The 27,065-nt window shown below is 39.3% G+C and overlaps 1 protein-coding gene across 14 annotated transcripts in view; it reads left to right on the top strand.

Annotated features, from left to right (window-relative positions):
- ROBO2 (roundabout guidance receptor 2) overlaps window positions 1-27,065 on the top strand; it is a 1,049,785-nt gene that overhangs the window by 599,142 nt on the left and 423,578 nt on the right. The window lies entirely within an intron of this gene.

Raw genomic sequence — 27,065 nt, 5'->3', positions numbered from 1 at the left:
GGGAGAATATATGTTTTCAATAAGCACTGCTTCCCGTCTCCTAACTTAATGGGAAAGCAGCTTATGAATGGAAGAATGTCAGCTTGAGGTGGCGAGAAGAGAGGAAAAACTACCGTGTTGAATCTTTTATTGGGGGGTGGGAAGCGGGAAGGAGAAAGGAAAGGCAGGGAGCTGTTGTAGCCGGTGTTACTTTGCCGCCTTCTATTGTTAAACTTTTCCACCGGGAGAGCCAGCTGATGAAATAAATAGGTTAGCCCTGCCTCGGCTCCAGGTGAGGCGAACTGGCGGATTTCCAGAGTCCCTCAGCGCCTGTTTCGGCGCTGGCGAGCGGCAGGGAGGGAATGAAGGAGGGAGGGAGGCGGGCTGGGAGCGCGGGGCGGCGGCAGAGCGGCACCGACCACCCCGCTCCACCTCCGCCCACCGCCGCCGTGCCGGCCAGGTGGGGCGGGAGGCTCTTCCCACCGTCTTCCCTATCATTCCGGGCTTTCCAGAGGGAGCGTTTTCATCAAGCTCAACAGCGTCTGGGGAAAGAGTGGGTTTTCTTACCACCCCCCCGGTCCCCCTTGGGTGTGCTCTGCAACGTTTCTTGCGGTTTTCGAGTTTAAGTAACGGCTGGGGAGCTGTAAATTGTCATCTTGGGGAAGTACGGTTTAGCAGGGCGAGAACTTCAGCGCAAGGGTAAATTGCCTTTCAGAGTAGGGGTGGGCGCTGTGCCGCCGCGCAGACCGTGGATGCGCTGCAGCGGTTCAGGCACAAGGCTAGGAGCGAGCATCCGATTCTCCGGGAGCCTGTGCTGGCACCAGATGCTCGGCACTCCTCCTAGGATCGAGTATTTGCAACTCATAAACAGTCCTTTAGACTTGAGGTGAATTTAATGTCCGGGACCCCCGCTCGTTTTGCATGTCTGTCAGAGCAAACTTTGTCTCAGGAAAGCTGCTCTCAGCACTTACTGTATCAGTCCCCAGGCGAGGGCTCTGGGTTTATTGTTTGCAGTCACAGGCTGCTTTGGGTGTTCCTCCACCACCCTCTAGCAAGAAAGGAGGCAAAATAGGTGAGAAGAAGGAGACATTCAAGTACAGTTTTACACTGGTTGCGTAATATGCTCTGCATATTTAATGTTCAGCAAGAAAATTTCTGTGTTATGTGTGTACACGCTAAACAGTAGGAAGTTTTAACTGTGAAAGGATTTAATAAAACATTCGTGGCAATCAGTGTGGTCATAGTTTTATGTTTGCTCTATTTTTCTTGCTGTAACAGAAGATCCTTAACTCTAAGACCACCAGTATCGGAGACAGCTTTGTATACAAACTGCAAACATCAGGCTGTAGAAGTGTAATTATTAGTAAGTGTTTAAAATTGTATGTAGCTAGAAGGAATACAATTAAAGTGCTCAGTGGAAGTGACAGAGTGAATCAGAGGAGCTTGGTGTTACAGAATGTAATTAATGTACCAGGCTGTTCGGAGATATATGAAACAAATGCAATTAACCAGCTTGCTGGAACAACGGGAGCAAGACATAATTTATTCGAGTTTTGTCACGGGGAACACAAGTAGAACCTTTGTTCTGGTTTAGCCTTATAGGATGGGGGGTAGGGAGGCACAGGTGAAGCACGTAGGTAATTTAGACCTGGACCATTAGAAAAAGATTACCAAGAAGCTGCCTGGAAGAGATGGGATCCTCCCCTTTTGTGGGAAGATATTGCAGAGACTGTCGAGTTTGCCTACATTAACAACTCTCCGAAATAAATAAATAAAGAGCCTTGTGGATAGCACATCATGACCAAGTAGAGATAAGCTGTTATTGTCGAAGTGACTAACAAGTAGCTTTGAAGAAATACTGGCAGGCAAGCTTGGCAAGCAGTGCTTTTGTCTCTTTAGAAGCATGATAATTACGATCACATCTTAGGGTGACATATACCACTAGTTGCTTTGAAAAGATCTATATCAACATTAGCACGATTTGTAATGCTATAGTTAAAGAAAAAAAAAAGTCAAAACTTTATAGACCACTTGTTTAAGAACTCCTTGGTTTGTTTTCTATGTTTGAAAGTTACCTCTTAGTGCCTTTTTGGTTTTTACTGATTTTTGTTGTTGGGTTTGGTTGGGTTTTTTTGTTTGATCTCTTGGCATGAGGTCCAGACGCAGACACTGTTGCATTGGAGGCATGTTGGCCATCCTTTTCCTTGGGAGGTTAGTTTTGCTTACTGATTCACAAGAGATATAGGTCAAAATGATAATATTTGTCTTCTGAAGTTATTTTCGCTGCCACTCCTTTTATGACACCTCAAAATTGCAAAGCTCGACAGAAAATATGTGATACTTACACACATGGAGGTTTTATTTTGTTTATTACTGTGCTTTTGATTTTCCTGCAATCCTTCCCATGTTCCTGCCATCTGTTCGGGGAATAATTTTAATTTTCTTTTATTTGAGATATCAATCTTGGTTGCAGTTCTTGGGAGAAAAAACCCAAACAAAAAATCAAACACATCAAAAAAGCCCAAAAAACAAAACACCCTAAAAAAGCCCAAACAACAAAACACCCCACTGACAGATTCTCTACTGTAAGATGGAATGGAGTTAAAAGACTCCATGGGTTTTGTTTTTTTTTTTTTTTTTTTTTTTTTTACCAGCGTTCAATTGATTTTTATTTCACTGTTATGTGTTTTGGTTATTCTTCTTCCAATTGCTAATAACACTTAAAAGAAAAAAATATTAACAGAAAAGTTCACAACTTCTGTGAACACGTGTTTTAGTGGGCCAAACTCTGCCCTGGTAGGACTCATAAGCAGTTTCAATGAAAATAATAACCTTTTATGTCAGAGCTGGCTTTTAGCCATTGTCCCTTGAAAACTGCAGGTGTGATATCTTGGATGGGTGATGGTGCTAAAGTTACACGAGAATAATTCTATAACACCAACATTTTAACTCCATATTAATATATATCAAAAGCACTCATTTTCTTAATGAAAAGTGTGCATTTGAAATGGTAGGGTGGCTGAAGCATTCTGTATTTATTTTTCTTTTTAAAATTTATTTCTTCATGCCAGTGAACTGCACATCTGTGGCCTTGTGCTGGTCCCTGTTGCCTGTTGGAGAACATGGCTTACATATAAAGCTGGAGTATATTCTTCCACTGGGTATTTGAGCTGACAGGGTCTTGATCTCTCATGTGAGTTTTGCTGTTGATGGATAACCTTTGCTTCTGTGGAATGTGTGCATTTTAATGCATTGAGAGTGGAATTCTGAAGAGGAGAGTTTGCAGTTTTATTTCCTTGAGCTTGTTCTTCCATAAGATCCAATTCTGCAGAGTATTTAAGTTCTTCCACCTCTCATCCAGAATCTCACTGAAATTATTAAGAATTGAAACATGTGTTCTAAGCTAATCATATGCTTTAAAACTTCACTGAGTATGAATGACTTTATGACCATAATGAGTAACTTTGCTGAATTAGTCTTAAGATTTTGCTTTCTTTACTTCCTTTCTGGTAAGTTGTTATTGCGACAACATATATTTATGTGCTGAAGATAGGCAATGAGGAAACCCTGTCCTTGTACTTCCAGAGATGGGTATGTTTGAAAACTAACGTGAAAATCCAAATTATTTGGTTTGTGTCTTTGCTAATTTGGAACTCTGCAAGAGGTCTGATACCCCCAAATCTTTCAGAAAAGTTGGACATAGGGGATTTAAACCTTTTATGTGAGTTGTACTTAGTATAGTAGTCCTTCCATTAGGAACTTTCTGCAGTGATGAGATTGATGGAAACTAAATTTTAGCAACACAGGCTAAAGATGTGTAACCTTTGAAGCAGACAAAAGGATTTAAGTACATTTTTAAGGAGGCATAAAAAGCATCAAGGAGACGTGCCAGAAAATGTGATGAGAGGAAATAGAGGCTTTGGCTAGTCTGTCCAGTCAACTCTATTTCCAGGAGTTGCTTTTCCATAGCAATGTGGGCTCGTAGCCCTAAACTCAAGACGTGCTCTGTTCGCTCCTGAACCATTTAGTGGAAATTACTAAAGAGTATGCAATGGCTTTTTAGCCATTTGCTACCCTTGAATTGCTATTCAAATATTGATCTGGGCTAAATAGATTGCTAACAGGTTCTGTACATTCTGTTTCAGCCACCTAAGAGGAGCACTGCTGTCAGCTTTTATCTGTTATCTCAGCTGGCATGGCAGAGGTTGCTCTTCCTGTGGCTGCCATCTGGCTCACCACCTCTCACATCAACCTTGTGGAGGATACTTAGTAATCATACTGATGCTGTTTCTTGCCAAGAGGCTCGGTTACTGGTGTGCTTTTTCTACATCTCTGTAAAGGTCTCTTTATTTTGCAAGAAGGCACAAGAAAACAAGTATTTGCTCCTGTCAAATAAAGAAACGTGTTGGCTTTTTGGCTCTGACTGAGCAGAAATTTCTTGCGTGTGACTGCTGAGTTTTTACACAATGCTTATTGTTACCTGAGGTTAACCTGTTACCTGAGGTTTCCTGCACTTTACAGCACACATGCCTTGTATGTTCAAAACAATTCCTTTGCATTTTGCTGCATAGAAGGGTATGGAATCTGATCTTAGGTCACCGCTTGTCTGAGAATGTTTAGGATAGCTTTTATGCAGGGTAGTCATGTGGACTGTTAGTCATGAAATCTTTGCAAAATAATTGTGTAGAAATCAGGATTTGTAGATGTATATTTTAGTCTCACCATCTTTACTCTCACACCTGACTTCTACTACATAATGCAAATTGTGGACTCTCTGCCCTTGAAGTCACATGTTCAGAAATAAGATTGAGTAGTTAGTGTTGTCCTCCCCTCAAACCTTTTTCCTTAACAAAATAATTTTTGTTGTTATAGTGGATAATTAAACAAGGCCCCATTAATTTAGGTCCTGATTCTGCACCACTGAAATCTGTAACAGTTTTGCTGTTGAGTCCTTTGTGTGGAAGGCTGTGAAAGCAGATGGTGATATCTTGACTTACTGTAAGTCAAGGCTCACATCTTAGCTCAGATAACGTAAAAGATGAAGCTGGTTTGTTGCTACATCCTTCCATGGAGATAGCTCCCAAATACCAGAGGGTACAAGTGCACGTTGATGCCTCAGTTCTGCTTCTTACATGTTCCTATATGCCTCTCTTTACTAGTGCAGAGTACCCCTTTGTAACCAAACATCTGCTTCTTGTGCTGGGTTGTGTACCTAAAGATATGCATTCTTAATGTTTTTTCAAGCCAAAAGTTTATGAAGTAAGAAATGGCTTTTTAATTCCGTCTCTGCAGCTTATCTTGGCTTTGCCGCCATGGAAGAGATCCAAGATGCGCTCTTAATTTTATTAAAATAATAACCTTTATCAATAAATGCATGAACAACAATAGACAAACTAACCAGTAGCACTCATGTAATAACCTGCTGATACGTATATTGAGCCGCCGTGCTCTGGTGGCCACGCCTAATTGAGATTCATCCCTGGGTTATGGACAAATGTGATGTGAGGATATTAATCTAAACAAATATTCTGGCAGAAGTATCTTCGGTGTGTGCATTGAAGTTCTATACCACTCTTCTCCAGTTACTTTTTATTCCTAGGGTGGTTTTTTTTTTTTTTGGCTAAGCATTTTTTTACTTTTATTATTTTAAAATTTTTTTTGTAAACTAATTGACAAAGAGTTATTATGTGCAGATCCCCGAGTTAATACACCTGCTTAACTGGGTTTTGAGAGAACTTTCTGCTTGTGTACTAGATAGGTTGGCAAACATTCTTCCTTGTTTGTCTTGCTGTTTCTACCAGGACACACTGTGTCTTTGTCTTGCTGATAACTGAAGGTCACCCATTATCTGATGGTTCCAGTGTGTATTTTGTAACCCATCGAGGTTGTGAGCATACAGGTGCTGTTGCACACTCTTCATGCTATTATTTGTCGTTGTGGAGATCCTCATTCATCTCTACCCACCTATGTGAATGATGACTGGAAAAACACGAAGCGTTTTCAAATTCACTCCTCATCATTTACAGGTGCTCATTGCTTAAGACACTATTCAAAGCTTGATTGGGAGCAACCTTAATGGTTTGTGATATTTACTCATAAGATTACCCTTGTCACTGAGTCTTCATTGTTCTCCTTCACTTCCAGCAGAATTCTTCAACCTGAAGAATGTCCTTCAGTGAAGGACAGTGGTCTGCCATTGTACTATTTTACACTTTGTAATAATTTACTTTTTATTTTCTCCCATCACTTTTTCTCAGATTAACTCGGAGAACAGTTTATTTATTCCAGGTCTGATACCTGGAAATGAACCAGTAGGATGAGTGGAGGTGCCAGGAGCTGAGTATGGTCTCACTCATTAGCGTTTACCTGGATGATTGTGCCACCAATGTTGCAGCAGACACGGTCTTTTCATTTGTATTTGTATTTCTTTGTATTTGTATTTTCATTGTCTCGCGTGCCAAGGCGAGAAAAGCATCTCTGTAATGGGCTTGTCATAAATGCAGATTTCACAAATAAATAAAGAATAAATGGCCAGCAGCAAGTTGTAAAACACAGTGAGCTGTAGTGCACTTCTATTAATCACTTGTCATTGATTGCAAGAGAAACTGAGTAGAAAAAATTCAACCTTTTAAAACCAAAATGTCAGGTAACTAACATCAGTCAGCTTGTTTCCCATTCATAGTGAATGGAGGGACTGCTCATGCCCAGGGTACAAAAGGTACTTTTTTACTGCTGTGAAAATATCAAGAGTTAAGAAGCAGTTATAGGAAGTACTTCAATGCTATAATCATGGGTTCTCAAGCTGTCGTTCTGTGCAGTTTTAAAGGTCCACATGTCCTGTAGCTTGGATGACTTCATCCTGGCAAAAGGAGTGGTCAGTTTTAACCGTGTATGTTTTATCCCAAAGAGAACTCCGTAACTAAAGGATGGACAACAGTTTCCTTCCTATCAGCACCATGAAAAATTCAAATGACAAAGCAAAGCTGTTGGACTAAGAAGTAGTTAGAAAAAGTATGGTTTTTTTCTCACCTGGATTTCCTTTTCTTAGTCAACTTGATCTTCTCTTTGGGATGGCCACTCCATAGTGGAGGCTGCACAAAAAGGATCTGTGGGCATATTTTCCTTCTCGCTTTTCAGAGGTGAAATCTCATCCTGTGCTCATTTCATTGTGTCACCTCTGAGAGCTGGAGATCCTTATTGGTCCTGCATGTACAGTAACACTGCCCTGCTCTGACAGTCCCCTGGAGAGAGAAATTACACTGTAAACTGGGAGTAGAAGTGGGATAGTAGCCTGATTCCAGGTCCATGATGGATTAGAGGGCTAGCTAGCCCTCCTTGAAGCATGAAAGGGGAGAGAGAGACTATCAGAGGAGCTGGGCTGAAGAGCACGTGGCTGGGTGAGGTATAAGGAATGAACAGGACAGCAAAGCACTACTGTCATGCTGATCCCTGAAAACTTCAGGGTTGCTTTATATTTAGGCTTTTATCATTGCTATGTCATTTATACATCACATAGCCATGAAGGAGGAATAAGCTTTCCTGTTAAACTGTTTTAGTCCAGATTTCTTTGGAGTGGTTGCAAGAAAACACTAAATTGTAATTTGATGCAGTGAACGAAGGTCTTTGCTGGCTTTAACCTGATACACTGCAGAAGTGGTGTGATGGATTCTCTGGGAGGTTTTGTGTACATGTTTTTACAATATGTAGGAAGAATTCAGTGGACTGACTAAAGCAGTTGTTTTAAGTCAAGGCAACAGCTATTAAACAAAAGACTTTCAGGGGGGAAAAAAAAATTAACTACCAGAAGTACTTGAGGCCGCATTTTACCTTTGATCTATTGCATCTGTTCTGTTAGCAAACTGGATTTTAAATTATAAAGCTTTGCTTTTAAGCTAGTCCATGTGATTTGTCTATTCAAGTGTATGTCTGAATAACAAACTTCCATGGTTTTTTTTTCTTTTTCTTGAATTTGGTTCATCATCTTAAACTCTACAATGTGGTCTTTACTTAATGAGACCAGAAAGTTTATCCTGTAAGATCAAGTCCTATCTAGGGGGTAAAATCCATGCATTTGGAATAGGATATCAGTGCTGTTGTCTTTAAATCTCTAAGAGTAGTTTTCTGTGTGTGTACATATAGCTTAAAAAAAACCCACACCAAACAACCCATGTGGAGAGATCATTAGAAGTGTATATAGATATAATTAAAGAAAATAGCTTTAGAAACTGTAAGAGAGAATTTATGTTTCTGAAGGCAAAACTCAAAACAATACTAGGAACCATTATAACACTGAATTAAAGGAAAATTAAATATGTGACAAGTAGACAAACATAATTAAATATGAACAAGTGTAAAACAGAACTGTTTATTATTATTTACCAAATCTTTCCTGACAACTGCTCAATTTGGAATGAAATGCAAAAGAACATATGTCTGGCTTTGTATGACCCCAAATTTCTCTGTTCTCCCTTTCAGTAGACAACATGCCTTTTTCCCCCAAGTGATTTTTGGTTGCTAGGAGAAGTGCAATAGTCTGTCCAGCTCTTACCCAGCAGTAAAACCGAAAAGGGTATTGAGGTAAAGAGAGGCGCAAAGCCCATTATTGGCCGTGAATCACAAGTTGTCTCTAATATGTCCACTTTGTTGCCACTTTTTCTTTGAAAACTTTTGTTTTTGCTAATGGTGTTTCTTTTCAGCTGATCTCTCAAAGCCATTCAGAAAGTTAAAAAAAAAAAAGAAAACACCGACGGTGCTGTTGAGAGTCCACTCAGAGGAACAAAAATAGGAGGAGGAGACTTTGAGACTCATTCATGGGGCCACAGTGGTAGCAATGCACAACTCAATGAATAGCTTCAGTCAGCTGCTGTTAAAACTGGATGATTGATACCTTCTGGTTTTTGCTAGGGCTAGAAAAGTATGCAGAAAGTCGTCACAGTGGTCCTGCCAGTATCCTGCAGGATACAGGAGTTGTTTGCAGACTGTTTCAAACTTTAGTATATTCAGTATTCTTGAAGCATCCAGGGAGTAATGCTGCAAACATGCTACTCTTGCTTTAGTTTGTGAAACCTTTTATTCCACTTTCTAAATCATGCTTTTTCAATTAACTATGGACTGTGGCAAGAATCCCTTGACCATCACTTCCTATAATCCTCAAAAAGCAAGTTTACCCAAGTGTCTTTGGCTACTTTTAAACCCTTGCAGTTAGAAATGGTTTTACGTGGCTAGATGATGTAACAGAAATAAGTGATTAGACAATATTGTCTATATTGATAGACTGTTGAAATCATGAGAGCTATGACAGATTTCACTTGGAACTGATTGCAGGATGAATGTATGGACAATATATTCTTTCCTCCAGTGCTTAATGAAATTTAGTTGATTATGAGCAGTCTAAAAGCAGTGATTATATCTCTCAAGAAGGACTGCTGAGGAGGTCATGTGTGTGAATCCTGTGAATGAGGAAACAGAGCATGTGACCACGGAGAACTGTGATTTGGGCTGCCAAAACAGATGACTGCCTGCAAACAGAGCAGGCCTCTGTACCATTCCTTAACAGGAGTAAGTGCTGAGTGGCAAAAGGTCTCACTACCAACTTAGAATATTCTGTTGACTCAATTTAGCAACATGCAGATAATAGAGAAATTCAGGGATGATGTACTTGGAAAAATAGCGCAGCAACTTGTAACAATTGTTATTCCAGTTGGAACTAAACAGGTTTCACCCGTATTTTCAAGGCTATTGGGTGACCTGGTAGTACTGGATTCAGTCCCAGCGTAATTTAATAGAATCTGTGTCCATTTAGGTCAGGGCTGAATTTGACTGGGGGGAAAGATGGAGATGGAGGAGTTGTAAGTTGAATTAAAGGGAACTGGCTCTATCTTAAGGGCTGCTAATGGGGGTGGGAGTGTGTGTGGTATTCTTTTGTGTGTGGTGGTTTTTTTCTTCCTGTTCCACAGAGACTTGAGGAGTAATTTAAATACCATCCACAGTACAACTGAGTTTTCAGTTACTTCCATGAAAGCTGCAAGTGCTGAGTCCAAGAATTTTCCCTCATAAATTACAGCAGATGTTGCCTCAGTCATTCTTCAGTGTTAACCCCAGAGCACTGTTGTCTTTCTTCCTGCTGAGTCCTCCTTCCTGCTGAGAACTGCATGGGAAAGCAGGCATGGTTTTGTCACTGCACGTGGATATTGGTTGGCATATTCAGATTAACTGTTAATATGTTAAAATAAGGGATGTGCTCGGTACCACTCAGGAACTTCTCGTGGCAGAAGGGGTAGTGAGATTTGGTCTCTCAGAGCACAGCTGATGGTGGGAGAGGTGTGCAATTGTTAACAGGGCTGACTTGAACTGTTGTTGCTGTTGCTGCTGCATCTGTTTACCTGACATTTAAAAACAAGGCAACTTTTGAGGTCCAGGAGGATGCGAATGGTAGAATCGTGGACCATTAAATCTTTCTTCTAGCAATAATTTTCCTTCCTGTTACTTGATAATCCTGCCACACCGCAGTATGAAGGAAAAAAGAGGTAGAGGGGAATTCAGCACTGCTGGGTTTGGGACAGGGGCTGGTGGGGAGCAGGCACTGCTGCAGTGAAACACCGAGCTACGTCTGTCCTTCCTCATCCTTTCCCTCTGTCCTAAGCTGTGTGTTTCTGGGTGTCTCAATATGCTAGGGGAGGAGGCAGGATAGAAGTGGTAGCTGTGGACCTGTTGGAAATGGGAGGAACCCCCTTGTTGCATGGTGATATTCAGCTGTATATCTTTCCTCTTCTTGCATTTCCCTCGTCATTCAACTTAACATGCTGAAGGATCATTCTCCAGAGAACTCATCTGTCCTCCAGAGCCCAACTCATCTGTAGAATAAACTTCTTTCAGATTAACTAATATAGATCTCTTTAAATAAGAAGCAGCTTATAGCTACAATAATGAAATGGAAAAGTAAGACAGGCAGGTTTGTGTACATTTTTCCTGTCATGATATGAAACAAATGTATAGCCATTTCTTACACTTTCTTTCTCCCCTCCTGTTAAACCTATTTCCTAGAGTTTTGCTATAATGAAAGATGGGAGTACTTGCTTGTCAAGTTTCAAATATGAAATCTCACTGTCATTGCTTTGCATTTCTAATTGTAGAACTTTTTCCTCTGTATAGGCCAGAAAATGAGAAACTCCTTTGCTTACTAGCCATAAAAACACTGAAGTTGAACCTTTTAGATTTATTCTGGGCTGTGGAGAAAAATGTGCTCTTATATTTACACATTTTCATCCCCTGTGCTGTTTGTCTGCTGTGTGTTCCACATTTCATTCATGTCTCTTGCCTCCTTATATTTCATAGCTGAATAGACTTTGTTCTATCTTGTTTTCTTGTGAGTTGATTTAGTTTCCAGATTTTTTTCCTGTTCTGTTCATTCTTCTCTGGCTGGTCTAGGTTGCTGTTTTTTAACCAAGTTGCTTGAATAGGAAGAATGAAAGGACTGAAATAACAGGAAGGGTTGGGGGGAAGGCAGTGTTGGTGAGGGAGCTCCTATTAAAGAAACTTTGTCCCTTGGCAGGATTACTTGGTGAATTCGGTGTGCACAGATAAAGTTCTGGGGAGGCATAATCTTCTGCCAGGCCTAGCAAGTGCCTTGGGGAAATTAAAATAAATGTAAAAAGTGTAAGCCACATTTTGTGTGCAGTTGGAAAGAGGCACCTTCCTGAACATTTAGCCATGTCTTAAATCTACCTTTTAGTTTTGAAGCACGTTTCCACTTTGTCATGGAGAATTGTCTCTTTCAGTCTAGACAGAATTACAGATAACTCTGTTTTATAAGTGATTGAAGTTTCCTGTTCTTACAAGAAGATGAACTTTATCCGTTTATAAAATACCCAGACATAGAGAGGCAATCAGCTTTAAGTATCTAAGCTGATCTTTTCAATGTTCTAAAAGTTATAAACAGAACATTAATGTTAAAAGGCAAGAGATACTGGGTAGCATAAACTGAATAGTAATGACATTATTGTGCTGATACAACTGTTGAAATCATTGATATTATTTGAAAACTTCTGTTCTGTGTGTATAATCTGTACCTGATATATGTGTACAAGAGAAGAGAAGATCTCATCACAGTGTACAACTTCCCCATGAGGCAAAGTGGAGGGGCAGGCACTGATCTCTTCTCTCCAGTGATCAGTGACAGCACCTGAAGGAATGGCCTGAAGTTGTGTCAGGGGAGGTTTAGGTTGGATATCAGGAAAAGGTTCTTCACCCAGAGGGTGGTTGGGCACTGAACAGGCTCCCCAGGGCAGTGGTCACAGCACCAAGCCTGACAGTTCAAAGAGAGTTTGGATGGCACTCTCGGGCACGTGATGTGATTCTTGGTGATGGTCCTGTGCAGGGCCAGGATTTGGACTTCGATGATTCTTGTGGGTCCCTTCCAACTCTGCATATTCTGTGATTCTGTTATTAATGCAAGACTGGCTATATGATACATGTTGTAGGAGAACTCTCTTAACTCACTAGGTCAGCTGGGTCAAGTATTTCCTGGGTGAAAGTTTGTTGTTCTTTGGGGATTTTTTTCTAATTCCCAGGTTGATCTTAGTTTTACTGACGAACAAATGTTATTTTTTTGTAGTGTAATGTATGTGAAATACCGACTCAGCAGAAGATGCTGGGAATTTTGTCATCAGCATCAGTGGGGCCACGGTTTTGTTTTTGGAGTGGTTGGCAATGTGGGAGGCAAGTGCTGGGAAGGAAGCATAGTCAGCAGCTTGAGAGAGAGATCTGTAACACCATGAAAACTACATTATTTCATCTTCAAATGGAGGCTGGCTGTTGACTTACAGAAAGCACTTCTAGCTGTGTCTGCCCTGAGAACTAAGATGTTCACTATTAGGGCAGCCACAAATCTATTTCAAAACCAATCTGTAATAAATTTGCAAATTAGAAAGGCAGATGCATAATTTGGCAACAGATTTCTTTCAGGCCTCTTAGCATTTCGATCAGGTGTCTTGGTGTCTTCCTAGACTGTTTGGAGTTCCCAGATCAGTGATGAAGATGGAATACATTCTGGCACTCTTTGGATGAAGAGTTATAACTCATTTGGATAATTGTATTATTACAGTGATAATACATTTTGTAATTCCCCTGTATACAGGAGTTACCAGACATTTGAAGAGGATAGAATCATTGAGTCATGAAGGTTGGAAAAGACCTCCAAGGTGATTGAGTCCAACCTTTGACCAATCACCACTCTGTCAACTAGACCGTGGCACTGAGTGCCACGTCCAGTAGTTTCTTGAACACCTCCAGGAATGGTGACCCCACCACTTCCCTGGGCAGCCTGTTCCAATGTTCAACAGCCCTTTCAGTGAAGAAATTGTTCAGCCTGTATACTGAGTGCCTGCAGAGGAAACACATTCTTTAATATTCTATGCTGAATGTTCAGAAGGCTTTTCAGATCATAGTTTATTTGCATATATCAAAGCTCCTTTAATAAATTGGTATGAATTGGTTGCATATGCATGTGATATAAATAAAACCTAACTGGATGTTATAAGCCAAAGAAATAAATCAGCCAGTGATTCTAATGCATGTATTCTTGGTAAAATTGTCTTGGAAAGCTATAAATAGATATTGCTTATTACTTTCACTTGCATTTAGTTTTGCTTTAAATGGCAAATGAAACTATTGTTAACGGACCTTAAAATCATTTGGAGGGTATTTACTGAGATAATTTTGAGGAAAAGAATACATATCCTTCTTAAAATATTTTTTTAATGGGGTCTTAGTATTGGAACAAGTAGATAAATTATCAGTACAAATGACTAAAGATTTTTCTTCATGTCTTCAAAAAACTGAGGTAAAGGAGCTATGAGTTACTTTTTAGTGGAAAAAGCCATATCCAAGAGGAAAAAAAAAAAGGGGAATAAAAATCAGAGTAGGAGTTTAACTTTTGCCTGCATAAGCAGAGATTCATAGAGTACTTTACAATATATATTTAGGTTTATTTTTAATCTTTCAAGTGGTCAGAGCAGTTGGACTAACCTTGCAATAGAGACATCAGAACACCAGCAAACTAGATAGCTGGAAGGATTAATGAAAAAAAATCATTCTGCTAAGTTAAATTTCTTATCTCAGCCTCGGTATAACTAGGTCTATAAAGCTTCTCCTTTCAAGCAAAAAAGTTATTTATTTCCAACACAGATTTTACAATGTAGGGTACAATTTCATGCTTAGAGATCCAAATAAGAGCAGAGACCAAACAAATAAATCTCCTCAGACAGAGAATAGATTTCCAAGTCCCTTCAAAATATATTGTGAGATTTCCATGCCTGCAAATAATAGAGCTTCAGTTTTGTTAAAAACTTGTAGTGAATGGAATGAAATTTCTGTATAATAAATCTTAATTGGAATTCTGAGAGCTGTTACATGGCTAACACAAAGAATCTTTTGGGCCACAAATAAACTAGGCTTCTGAACAATACAAAATTCAAAATCCACTGAATGTTTGTTTTTATATTGTGAATTAGGGTGTGCAAGTCTTGACAGTTTGTAGCCAAACTAGACTCGTGTGTAGGCACGTTATTGTAGCCTGGTGAGTAGCTGGACATTCACTTAATGTTAAAACACAAAGTGTTAAAAGAAGAATCACTGATGTATCCCAAAACCAGCCCTGAAAACAGCAAATAGAAGATGACAAACCTTGACTCTTCTTGTGTTCCATTCATTGGAAGGCCTCTTTAAATTGAAGGTATAGGTGAGGCTTGATGTCTTAACTCTGTGTTCTCCATGAACTGTTGGGTCCCAAGTTAGGATAAAACACTGATAAATCTACTTACGTTGATTTATTATGGCCCATGTATTGATGACATAGCTTGGATTTCATAGGCTGATACTTCTCTAGGCATATCCTATCAAACTTCTTTGCTTTGTGCAAAGATTGATAGATTGTGAACTCCACCAGCTCTTGTATCACGAGAGGGTGCTCTATGTGAAGAAGGCAATTGTCCACTTGTGCACTGGAGTGAATTTACCACGTCTGTGTGACACAGACTCTGCCTCCTCTGTCAGACTCTGTCTCCTTTTGCAGTTTTCCTAATTAGTAGATCTTGGTCAAAAGCATGGGGAGTACTGTGGACTCTAAACTGTGTGATGTTCTTGCACAGGTTTTGCCTGAATGTTGACTGACACATTGGTATGGTTGAGACAGCAGGAATGCTGGTTTCATAAGTTTGTACACAGCTCTTGTCTGTGAGAATATTCTTTTAAGGAATTATTTTAATTCTTTCATTCACTAATCTTTGTTCCTTCCTTTACTATTTCATTCTATGGTATGTGTGTGTTTCAAAATGCCTTTCAATTCAAGCAGCTCTTGGGTGAGTGGAAATCTGAAAACACTTATTAGTGCTATTTGTAAGCCAGAAGTGATCTCCTAATTTGAGGAATTTCAATTATCATCATGCCTCCTATTGATTAGGTTTTGTTATTTTAGGGCAACTGGCCACCTTTTCAAACCATAATAGGACTGTTGAGACCGATGAAATGGCATGAACCTTTTTCTTTTATCCCTGACATAGACGGCGTACAGTTTTGAGGGTAAAAATGTAATCTGAAAGATACAGTTTTACAAACGAAAGAGTGAGGTTTATATTTATTGTAAATAAGAGGTATGGGTGGATTGTTGGATCAAGTGGTGACCTTTCACCTCTAAGGCAACAGCTTAAATTAATCCTTAGATCCTAAGTTAATTGAGATAAATGGCTTTACCTCTGTCCCTGGTGTAAAGTAGTCCATATTACAAAATTGCCATACATCTGTTTGTGCAAACTTGGTGTAATTGGCATTCTCTTAGGAACGAATTGACATCGAAACTGGACTATTTCTTATTGCTTAGGAAAGTGTTCCATCTAGGTCAGGGTAAATGTCATTGCCAGGTCTGCGAGGAAAATCTGCTCCTGCCTTTTTTAATAATCCATAGCTGACAGATCTGTCAAAAATGTTTTAAGTGCCATAGCTGTTCTTTTAAATAAATTTTAAAAAACCCTTTTGGAGTAAAGAGAGTAAATCAGTATGAGACTGGAGCTTATTTTCTTACATCTGGTTGGAATTCAGATGCTCAGAGATGGTAAAATTACCTAATTTACCGTTTGCTTATGACACACTTCCAGGATGGTCTTTTGAACTTCATGAGAGATGGGTGTGTAGAGAGAAATATAAATTAATGTAGAATACATTATTATTTACTAAGGACTAGGTTGAACTTGAGTGAAGGAAAGCACCTGGCTTTCCTTCCCCATTTTCCTTGCAGGATCTGTAGGATTTGCAATTCATTCTCTTTTCTATTATTATGGGGGTCTATCAAATTTCTTTTTATATGAAGAACTTGAAAAGTACTTTACAAAGTAATATTTTGTTCATTTGTATAAAATATAGAGACTTATAAAGGAATCAGAAAAACTACCTCATGTGTCCATAGCAGGATTTTATATAAGGAGTTAGCACAGATGTCTTAAATCAGTAAATTTTGGGCCACATATTAGGTCAAATTTAAATACAGATTTCAAAGTGTGCACCTTCTGTTTCAGTAACAGGTGTCTGGGTGAAATGGAGGGGAGGAAAGAGAAGGGAGAAGAAAAAAACCTTTTCCCCCATTTTCATAATCCTCCAAAAAACCACAGAATGAACTGTCTTATCATAATATTTCTGCCAGTTACTCACTGTCATTCCTACGGACAGTAGATGGATAGAAATGTGTGGTAACATTCCTTAGATGGGCAGCTTTAATAAAACAGGCATCTCATGTGGTCTTTTGCTGTATCATGTACAGAACTTATTGGCAGGAGTGGGAGACGTGAGCTGTTCTAAGCCTTAAGTAGCTAAACGGGATTAACTTTGCACAGAGGATTTACTAATGAAGACATTGCACTTAGACACACAGAAGCAAAGGAAAGTGAATTGTTGATCCAGAAATTACTCCATCCACTTGTCCTAAATGCCTTTTTTTTTTCTTTTTCCCATTGTACTTATAAATTTAGTTGATTGTATAAATGTAATTGGATCTTATTCCCGTCTGGTGTTTTCATGCTTTTGTAGTAGTTTCATAATAACTGGCAGTCAGTAAGAGACCTGTATATCATTTATTTTCAAAAGGATGATGCAGGTGATTCTCATCTTCTCTGGGATTTGTTGAGGGGGGGGAAAAAAGGACTTTTTTTTTTTTTTAATTGAATACTCCTGCTTTGCATCTATTCTGTAAACAACCCTTAGCTTTGTGGCTGGAGGCCAGGTGAGCATGATCAAGGCTTAAAAAGGGAACAAAAAATCAAAGCCCAAGTAAGAAAACGATTCTCTACTGAACGGTAGGAAGACGTGGCGACAACTGGTTTCATGGTCAGTCTGTCTCTGAATGCTGACTTTTGGGTAATTATTAGTTGTGGAGGGTGGGAGGAGCTGCACATGGCTGGTAACCCCTTTCATCACATTTTGGTTTTTCCCTGAAAGATTTGTGATCTTGTTAGAACACATTAACTTTGTAGGCTGAGATTAAGCAGGTACCAAAAAGTGCCTGTTGCCTCTGATTCCTCCCCTTGCTTTCTTATCATATCAACTGCAGCTTCTGTATTGAAACAGATTTCTTTGATTTATATTTCACATGCATCTTTACTGCAAGGGGTTGAAGCAGATTCTGAGGTATTCTAGTCTTAATTTTTGTGCTTTTTAAAATATACTGTTTGCTGCTTGTTTTAATATATGTTTATACATGTGCACACCCACATACATAATTGAAACTATTAAACGAGGTGTTGTTATATAGGTGTTCTATTCTGCTTTTAGGAAAAAATAGAAGTGTTATTTGTAATGAGGGGTGCTGTCTTTATCAGACCCAATATAACAGTGAGCAGTCATTTAAGAAGCAGGTTTCAAATAAGGAACAGTAAAGCTATTGCTCTGGCAACCAGAGTATGTTCTTTAGAACTGTGTAAGCTCCTAAGGACTAGTAAGAGTGTGTTGTTTGAAAAGAAGCTTATCCAAGCTTTCCTGTATATAATAAAACTTTGTTCTCACCAATTATTAATGCTGGTCTTATGCACTTTTTAATATACATTGTATGTGCTTTCCTTTATATAGATTATTACTATGGGTTATTTGTTTTGTAGGTTATCCCTGTTACTCAGTGAAACTTCTCAGACATTACTATATATGATTAATTTTTGTAAAAAAAGTCACGAAGGTGTGGCTGGGTCACAGAAAGCAATCCCCTTGTCTTTTGTCTCATGGTAGATAAACACCGTATTTTGGAAAGGGAAAAACGGGGCAAGCAATTTGAGTCCTTCCCAGCCTCTTAAGTGTTTGTGGCTTATTGACTTCCTGAGGTGTTGTCTTTGTGGTTAACTTCTTCTGTGAATGTAGCCAGTTGTTTGGTTTGGGTGTTTTTTAAGCCAATACTTATTTGCTCTTTTGCTTTTTGAGGTTTTTCTGAGTAGAAGTAATGGAATCATTTCAGCAAACCATTTCCTGTAGTGTTCCTTGTATCTGTCCAAATATCAGTTCTCTTGCCCAGTGTTATTAAAAAGTACTGACAGAACTAAAGGAATCACTAGAGATGGTTGTTTTTTTTTTTTTTCTTGCTACATTAAAGTTAAGGAATATTAAATAACAAACATAAGCTTGGCACCAGTCGAGCAGGGCACCAAAACAAGTTTAAAAGTGCACTCATTTCTGAAGTTTATTGCACCACCACAGTGATTTTCTCTAAAAAGGCAGTGATATGATCATTTGACGTAGTTGCATTGATATTGATGTTAACCTTTAGCATGGCTGATAAACTGACTGTCTTTTGGCAGGCATCATTAATAAGAGGCTCTGTGCTGTCCTGAATAATTTGCCTCACAATTAGCAGCATTGATCCTGTAGGTGCAGCAGCAGCTGAAGTTCCTTGAGGCAATCGGTGAGGGAAACTCACACTGAACCAGGAGTCAGTTGTTCCCGCTTGGCCATTACAGCAGTCCCTTTTTTTCCTAGTCCTTGTTTGTTGATTCTTAAAGGCAGTTTATTCCTCATGCTTAGATATATTTCTCACACTTCCAAGGCAAGCAGTGAAAGGCAAGGCTCACCAAGCTGTTCTGTGTAAGATCATCTCTACTTTGTAAGTCATTCTGGATGTGAAGATAACCTGTAAATTACTTTTGTACAGGGATACAATGTCCTGATATCTCAAATATAATGAATGCTGTGGTGGGATTTTTTTTTTTTTGGGGGGGGGGGTAGAATGAGGGGGAAAGGTTGAAATAATTTCCAGTTGAAAAGCTGCCTTTTTCTAATTTTAAATTAATATTGATTAATACTAATGGAGTGGGCTCCAGTAGAAGCTTTACTGCCTCTTCTGCCTACTAATGAAGTCTCATCTCAGATGCACAAAGTCTCTTAAGGACATGGGTCATTTTTATGGAAGTTAGAAAAATCTCTCTTGTGCTTTTTAGTGGGGATATCTCACCTACTGAACAGGCTTTAAAGCAAAAGCTTGATACTGATGGGGGGAATAGACTGGAAGCTGCAGAGGAGACAGTGCTGTATGGGAGACTATCTTGTGTTAAATGCACATCTTGGTTTGAGTCTTTCTCCATTACCTTTATTATCTAGTGCAGGAACTGGTGATGGTTCATTCTTACAAAAATCCTGAGTTTTGGTGGAAAATATAATCTTCCTTGTAGTCATTTGAACTGGTATCCAGCTTTCTGTTGGCTGTAACATTCTCCTCAGATTATTTTCTTGACTGTACTCTTAAGAAGGGATTCATGAGGTGGGCATTGCTGTTCCTAAACTTCCACGGCGTATGGTTAGAGCAATATGGAAGTCTTAAAAGAAGGGATAAGAACAGACCAGAGGTGCACAGGGGGGTTACAGTCACTGACTGCCTGGGAGACTGTGCCAGGACCTACACTCCAGCTTTCCTCCTCTGTTATGAGGAGGAGAGCTGGAGGAAGCAGTGATGAGGACAGCGGTCCTTCAGTGCACAGCATCTGCTGGGCCTTATTTGTCTTTAAGAGGTCAGTCATCTCAGATGACAGCAGACTCTATTTGTTGTTCTGTAATCAACTTGTTTAATGTTCAGGATGCTTGAAATGTAATTGGATGACCTTTTTGTTTGTTTGTTTGAGAAACAACATGCAGGCAGCAAAGTAACATTTGACTTTTCTGATGAAGGTGACAGGAACACAAAGTGAGTCCTGTAGTGTAAGTAAATATAAATTACAGAGTCCCCTTAAATACTCCATTGTTGATAGTGCTGTTGGTCTTTCTGGTGGCTCCCACGTTCTGAGATGTGGTGGGGGGCACTGCACTTGTGTTTACAGCACACAGCAAAGGCCTTGTCTGACTTTAAGCTCTCTCTGACAAAGTGTGGGAAGCATCTTAGATCGCTGGTTTTTATCCAAGCAAAGTGAAGTGATACTGTTTGGTTATCCACTCCTATTGAACTCAGCTGTGAAACTTAAAAATTGATTCTAGTATACGAAAAGAGCAATTATTTCCAGAGTAACTGTATCAGTAAATAAAATAACTGATGATACTGTCAGTGTCTTGCTTATTCTGTGTGATAAAAATTATGTTATCCTATAGATTGTGGGAATAATAGGCATATAACATACAGATCCTGATTGAATGCTCACTCGATTTGGGGTATAAACCCTGCTCTGAAAGATCATGGACCTTAATTTTTGAATCAACCTACACATCTTTATCATTCTCAATATTCTCCCAGACTTATCACGTAATTATTACTTTAAAGCAAATATTGGCTTTTTATTACTCCAGAGTTATATATTGGTTAAGGTATTGTAGTATTAAAACCTAGTACTCTGGGGATTTCCATGTGATGCATGCAAAATTAGTTTGAAATTATGGAACAGTTTGTGACTAAAGTAACATCATAGAAATCAGCTTGGCAAAGTGAAATTGCCCCTCGGTGGCTCTGGAAACACGGAGCTTTCAGGCATTCCAGGAGGACAGAGGGTAAAACTTCAACAGAGCAGATCAAGAGCTTGCAGGTAAATCTTGCCCATGAGTGTGCAGTGGCATAGCAGGAGGACAGTGACATCAGTCACACGGTGTTGTGAGCCATCTGTGCATGCAGGGTACAGTCAGGAAGACACCTTGGTAAGCTGACAATACTGTTTGTTACACAGGACTTTGGTCAGTGGATCTCAAGATGTTTTACAAAGGAGCTGTGCCAACATCTGTATTTTAAAAGTAGAAAAACTGAGGTAAAGGGTGAGTGGAATATCTGCCCTATATCATAATGATGGTAGAGTCTGGAGTTGAACTCGTATCTCGTGTGTTCAGGAGCACACGTGGGTGCTGGAGTGGCATCTGTACCCCTAAAACCCTAAAATGTACCCCCTTTCCAAGCAACTGGCTTGGGAAGAATTTATTGGCATGGAATCCAAGCAAATAAATGTGTTGTCATCCACAGAGAGAAGAAAGGGAAGACAGAAATGATAGAGAACGGTGTTGTGTAGCTCCCACTGTGTTCAGCTGTCCTAATGTATGATATCCTGTCTCAAAGTGACAGAACTTCTTGTTCCTCTGATCCATAGGATACCAAATCTGTGTGTGTGCTGCTGTATAACAAATATCAGCATTTGGTTTTATTCTAACTCAACATTCTTTCTATGAGGAAGTGTCCAGCTTACTTGAACACAAGTAAGATTAATGGAAACAGTTATCTAATGGCAGTTTAAGTTTGAAAATACTTCCCAGGGAGAACTTGCAAGGAAAATAATATATATGATGTTCAAGGAAGTTAAACTTTCCGTAACAGCAGAAAAACGAAGATCCAGTTCATGTTGCTCAGTAAATGCTGCTTGATTTGTTTGTTTTGTTTTGGTTTTTTGTTAGGGGAAGAATCACATGTTCAATTTTAGGGCACAATTTATCTTGTTTTATTGCATTTTAATGTAGCCTTTGAAAATCACCAGAGTTATCAGCTTTGCTTTGAAAGAGCATGTTCTACAGACTGTGATAATACCCCTTCCTTTAGGGAGCAGCAGGAGGAAGAAGCAAAGACTTAAATATGTGTGAATTTAGTTCAGATGACAATGTTCTTGGTAAAGATAATCTTAAATGGAGGATTTTACACTAAAATAGGCAAGAAAATGATGATTTGGGTTTTCAGATCTGAAGTTAGTGAAGTTACACAGTTACCAATACAGAGGGACCTCAGGAAATTTGTAATATGGTTAAGAAAGAAAATGGGTTGTAATCCAGAAAAAATCAATAATCAAATCATATGCATCAAGGAATAAGATTGCCAGAGACCTCTAAGAGGCATTTTTGCACCCACATTTAGCACAGTGTACCCTGCACATCTTTAGGGTACGTGTGTCTAGGGAGCCACTGAGGATACACAACTTGAGGGATGAGTGGCGTGGCCTAGCAGAGCAGTTTTGGGAGTGACAAGGCATTACATCAGCTTTGCAAGAGAACAGAGTGAAGCTGAAACTGCATTGGAATGTAAATTTTGTGCCAGCTTTCTGCAGATGGGGGCATTTAGCTTTTTAACTTGCAGTTCTAGGTCTCATGATTTAAAACCATGTCAGCAAAGTAGAGACAGCTGAAAGGCGATGACAAGAGATTAGTGAGAACTTGGAGGAAGTTTTATGAGCAACTGAAAGGGCGAGTATGCCAGAGGAGATAAAAAGAAAAAGAATCAGGAGAGCTGTTGTGAATGTTTTTTCCCCTCATCTTTTACATGTTTCTTCCTCTTCCCAGTCAAAATACTTTGGACTAGGGTTATAATCTAAGGTATGTCTGTAGTTTACAAAAATCACAATGTAGCACTGTAACCAATTTAATCCAACCTTGAAAATAAAATTGGAAGTAACATAGTAAGGCATGGAAATGTGTCAGTAAATGTTCAAATGGGCAGTTGTAATGGTTACAAGTCAATGAGAAGTGTAACAGAATGTGGCTCAACTGGGGTGATGCACTGGCATTAATGCACATGACATTTTATTCAGCGTGGAACCCTCTTTCTGGTACAAGAAGGGGAAGTACCTGCCATTAAAGTAACTTAAAAGTTGACTGAATAAAGCTAGAGATCACTCTGCAGCTAATAGATAAAGATGCTTAATAGACAGTAAAACATGCTGATTTCCATAATCATCCCCAATAGTTTTTGTGCAGACACATCCACTGTATCTTGAAACATTATTTTAGGACTGGTGTTTTAAGCATTTAGTACTGAGAGCAATGTTGTGTTGTAATGTGGTGATTGTAGACTCTGAGGAAGGTGGAGATTGTGAAAAGGCCATGAAGAAACAGGAAGAGGTTTGCGAAGCATTGGCCTGGTTTGCCCTGATGACTTGAGAAAGAAGGAAGGGAGTTGGTTTATTTTCTTGGGGTTTTTTTTCCCCCTCCCCTCTCTGTGCTCCAGTAAGAGGAGATGAATTCCTAACCATGAAGGCCCATCTGTAGCTACAAATAAAACATGAAGTACAGACTCTGATAAAGCATTTCAAGGTGTAACCTGGTCACCTGCAGCTGTTCTTCAGGGAACTGTTTGTGCAACTGCAGCAAGTTGGTGGTTTCCCACTCTCTTCAGGCATGATAATGAAGTAAATGATGTATTTAGGGTTTTAGAGGTCTAAAATTTTGAAATTATCTGACTCCATTAAGTAGCTCTATATGATGTACTAATTAATGTGCCACTCACTATGGGGAAAACCAACATTTGTATATAATTTGTTTTATAATTACAATGGAAAAGTGAAATCTAGTAGTTCATAATGTATGGAGGAAGAAGTTTGGAGGAGGACAAAGAAAGGGGAGAGTTGGGGGGGAATGCTTTAAGAATCAATTTTATTTAAAAAATTGCAAGTGGTTATAAAACAACTGCATTAAGACATTTTTATATTACTGGTATACAATGATTTGTATTTTTACTTTATAAGAGTAATTATAAAGTCTACGTGTTGTACTTCTTTCAGGTTTTTACACCAATTTTTTAATGGTAGGTAACTGGAGGGATGATTTTTTAATTTTTTTAAAAAAGATTTATTAATTTGTGTAATAGAAGAGATGGCTTGAAATTAACCCCAGTGTGAGACAATTTGAGATAATAGTGTAGAGTGGCATTGCAACACTGAAAAACTGTGAGGTGAAAATACTTAGGTGATGCCCTTCCAATAGAGACCCTTTTCCCCAAGAAAACTGAAACCTAATTAAACAGATTTCTTTATTCCACATGAATAATAAAAAAAAATAGTAGTTAAAAAAAAAATCAGAACACACATGCAGGCATGGGAGGACCAAGGGAACTGCATGGTTAATGTGAAGTAAAAGTAAAGGAGTGTTTCATTATTCATTGGTTAATGACAGTTAGGAGCAAGCTGCAATGTTTTGATGAATGAGAGATGTAAAATGCTGGTGCGAAGCAGTCAAAGTAGAACACAGGACTCAACCAAGCTCCTCAATGAAAATGCTAATTCCACATGATTAATCCTTTCTTTTTTTTTCCTGTCAACATGAATATTAAGTAACTTCCTTTTTCCAGGGTCACTGGGAAGCTGTAACTGTTTTACTTCGGGTTCCCCTGCCCTGAAACATAGAGCCTGACCTTAGCTCTCAGAATGACCCCTATGTTTTGTTCCTGCCCCTTTGAACTGTAGCTCTTACTCCTCTCAGTCTGGAGGAGGAAGGCAAATGTTGGGACAAGCAGTCAGTGGCAGTCACTGATACACCAGGGATAGGTTTTTGTCAACTGCTTTGTAAGTGGCAAAGAGGCTCAGCTTGGGAGGGGCTCCCTATTGCCGGTGTGAACCTGGGCTCACCTTCCTCTAAGCAAGACATTACCTTAAGCTGGTTTTCTCTATCATTTCACAAGAGAGGCTTTGAGTCTTGCATTGGTCACGTTGGTGTGATTTACAGTGAATACTTATTCCTGGAAACTTGTCTTTAGAGGCCTGATACTCTGTATCCTATATGGTAAGTATTGTACTGCCCGGTGTGATGCAACCACTTCCATGTGGAAGTTCTTCTGTTCCATTTCAGCTTTGTGCATGTGCTAACACAGGCCTAAAGGTAAGAGACACAATATGTTAATTGTCATGTACACAGAGGCTTATTAATCACTCTGATTTAAAAGCTGAAGTTCTCTTTTAAGGTGTTTCTATTGTTTTACCCAAAGACTTGTCATTGAAAGACTTGGTCATGTTTGGATGACAGGTTTTTTTGCCTTTTCATGGGAAACAAGGCTAATAAAGCATTAAAAATAGAGGTTGAAGGCTTTCAAGGTAGGACATCCTTCCTTTACCTTTGTAAGGGAAAGAAATAAGCCCTGGTTTCACAACTCAGTCCTTGATGTAGTTCTTCATGGTGTGCTGAGTAAATCCATAGCATAAAGATATTATTAAATCAATACAGGCATGGCTATTATAAAAACTGATTTAAAAGATGGCTGTGCCCTGTGGATGCATTCCAGATAATAACCTGACCCGCTCTTTCCTCTATACTGTCCCTCAGTGACCTCTGCCACCTGCATACACTTTTGTTGCATTCCTCTCAGCTCTTAATCGTGCATTAGCACCAACTGTTTCTTTGGTGCAGAGGAGGCAGCAGATGTGGCACTGAGGCTTCATGGGATTTTTTGACTCCTGTTAATGGTTAGACACCCTGCCCCTCTTCTTTTCTTGTGAATATCTATATTGAGCCAGCTTAGAGTGCAGCAGTGTCTATTCTGGAGCGAGGAAGTCTCTCAGGGTATGGCACAGCTCACCAGTGTCTGGCATTTGTCCTGTTTACTGTAAACCACAAACTGTTTAATAATACAATAAATTTCACTCAGCAGAAGTTGCATATTCTTATTTTAGTTTTCAAAGAAATTGTATGCACCTGAGCTCTGAAAATAATGTCAGTTTGCATTGTTTGAGTAGTCCCAGAGAGAATAAAAATTTCTGCTCGTACCTCACCTGCTGTAGAGTAGTTTTGATCCCCCTGAGACAGGCCATGTAAAATCAAGTGTCTAATCCAAGGCTGTCAATTAGTTTCCTTCTGTAGACATGGGAGAAACTTGTGCTCATGGTTCCTCCTATTCCAACTGACCTTAAACCCGTGTTAGGATCGTACGAGTCTCTGGAGCAGAATTCTTTCTACAATAACTATCAAACAGGCCCACCATATGTAAGTTAAACAGCTGAACTTAAGACCTCATTCCAGAAGAAAGGGTTCTTGGGAAAAAAATGTTCCAGAGAAGGAAAAAAAAAAAAATCCTCCATGTACCAAATATTGAATCCTGTTAGAAATAAACTCAATCTTGTGCCTAGTGTAAATACAGTATTGTGCTTTCCAAGTGGGAAAAGAAAAAAAAACAAACCTATTGTTTTGTTCAGCCAAGAGTTTACTCTTACTATGAAATTGAACTTTGTTTTTTAAAATCTGGATGGAAGTTTTACAGTTTTACAGATAAGCAACAGTATTTACTACCTGCAGGGCAAACTGACTCAAGAATTATATTAGCATGCAAAAATTAGTTTTTTCTAAGTGTTCTTGTAGTGCTATATATTCTTCCCTCTGCTAGGTTTCTATTTACTACTATATTGCTTGAAATATGTCTTTGAAGTAAATTATTTTCCTATGGATATGTTTGTTAGGGCACATAGTGTGTCTGGTACCCATAGCAGTGTTTTTGTTTAGGAGCTGCTGAAGAGTGTGAGAAGGTGTTTCTGGTCAGTAAGAGGAGGTTGGATATCTCTGCTTGAGGGTTTCAGTTCAGTCAGAATGGAAGAGCTCTCCTGTTTGCTGTTGGAAATGGGGACAGGGAGGCTCTAATGTGTCAATTTATTTTACTTGAACTGCTCCGAGGCAAATTTTTGTGACTGCTCAGCAGTTTTTTAAAGAAAGGATCACTGAATCCTAGAATGGTTTGGGTTGGAAGAGACCTTAAAGATCATCTCGTTCCAAGCGCCATCATGGGCAGGGACATTTTCCACTGGACCAAGTTCCTCACAACCCCATCCCATCTGGCTTTGAACACTTCCAGGAATGGGGCATCCAAAACTTCACTGGGCAACAGGAATTAAGAAAAAATAAATATTCCATAAATAAGCTCA

The sequence above is a fragment of the Myiozetetes cayanensis genome, unplaced genomic scaffold (assembly GCF_022539395.1).
Source record: "Myiozetetes cayanensis isolate MyiCay16 unplaced genomic scaffold, myiCay2020 scf5-8, whole genome shotgun sequence".
In the NCBI taxonomy this organism is placed as follows: Eukaryota; Metazoa; Chordata; class Aves; order Passeriformes; family Tyrannidae; genus Myiozetetes; species Myiozetetes cayanensis.
Note: the sequence above shows the minus strand (reverse complement) of the source record. Positions and strands in the feature narration are given on the sequence as shown.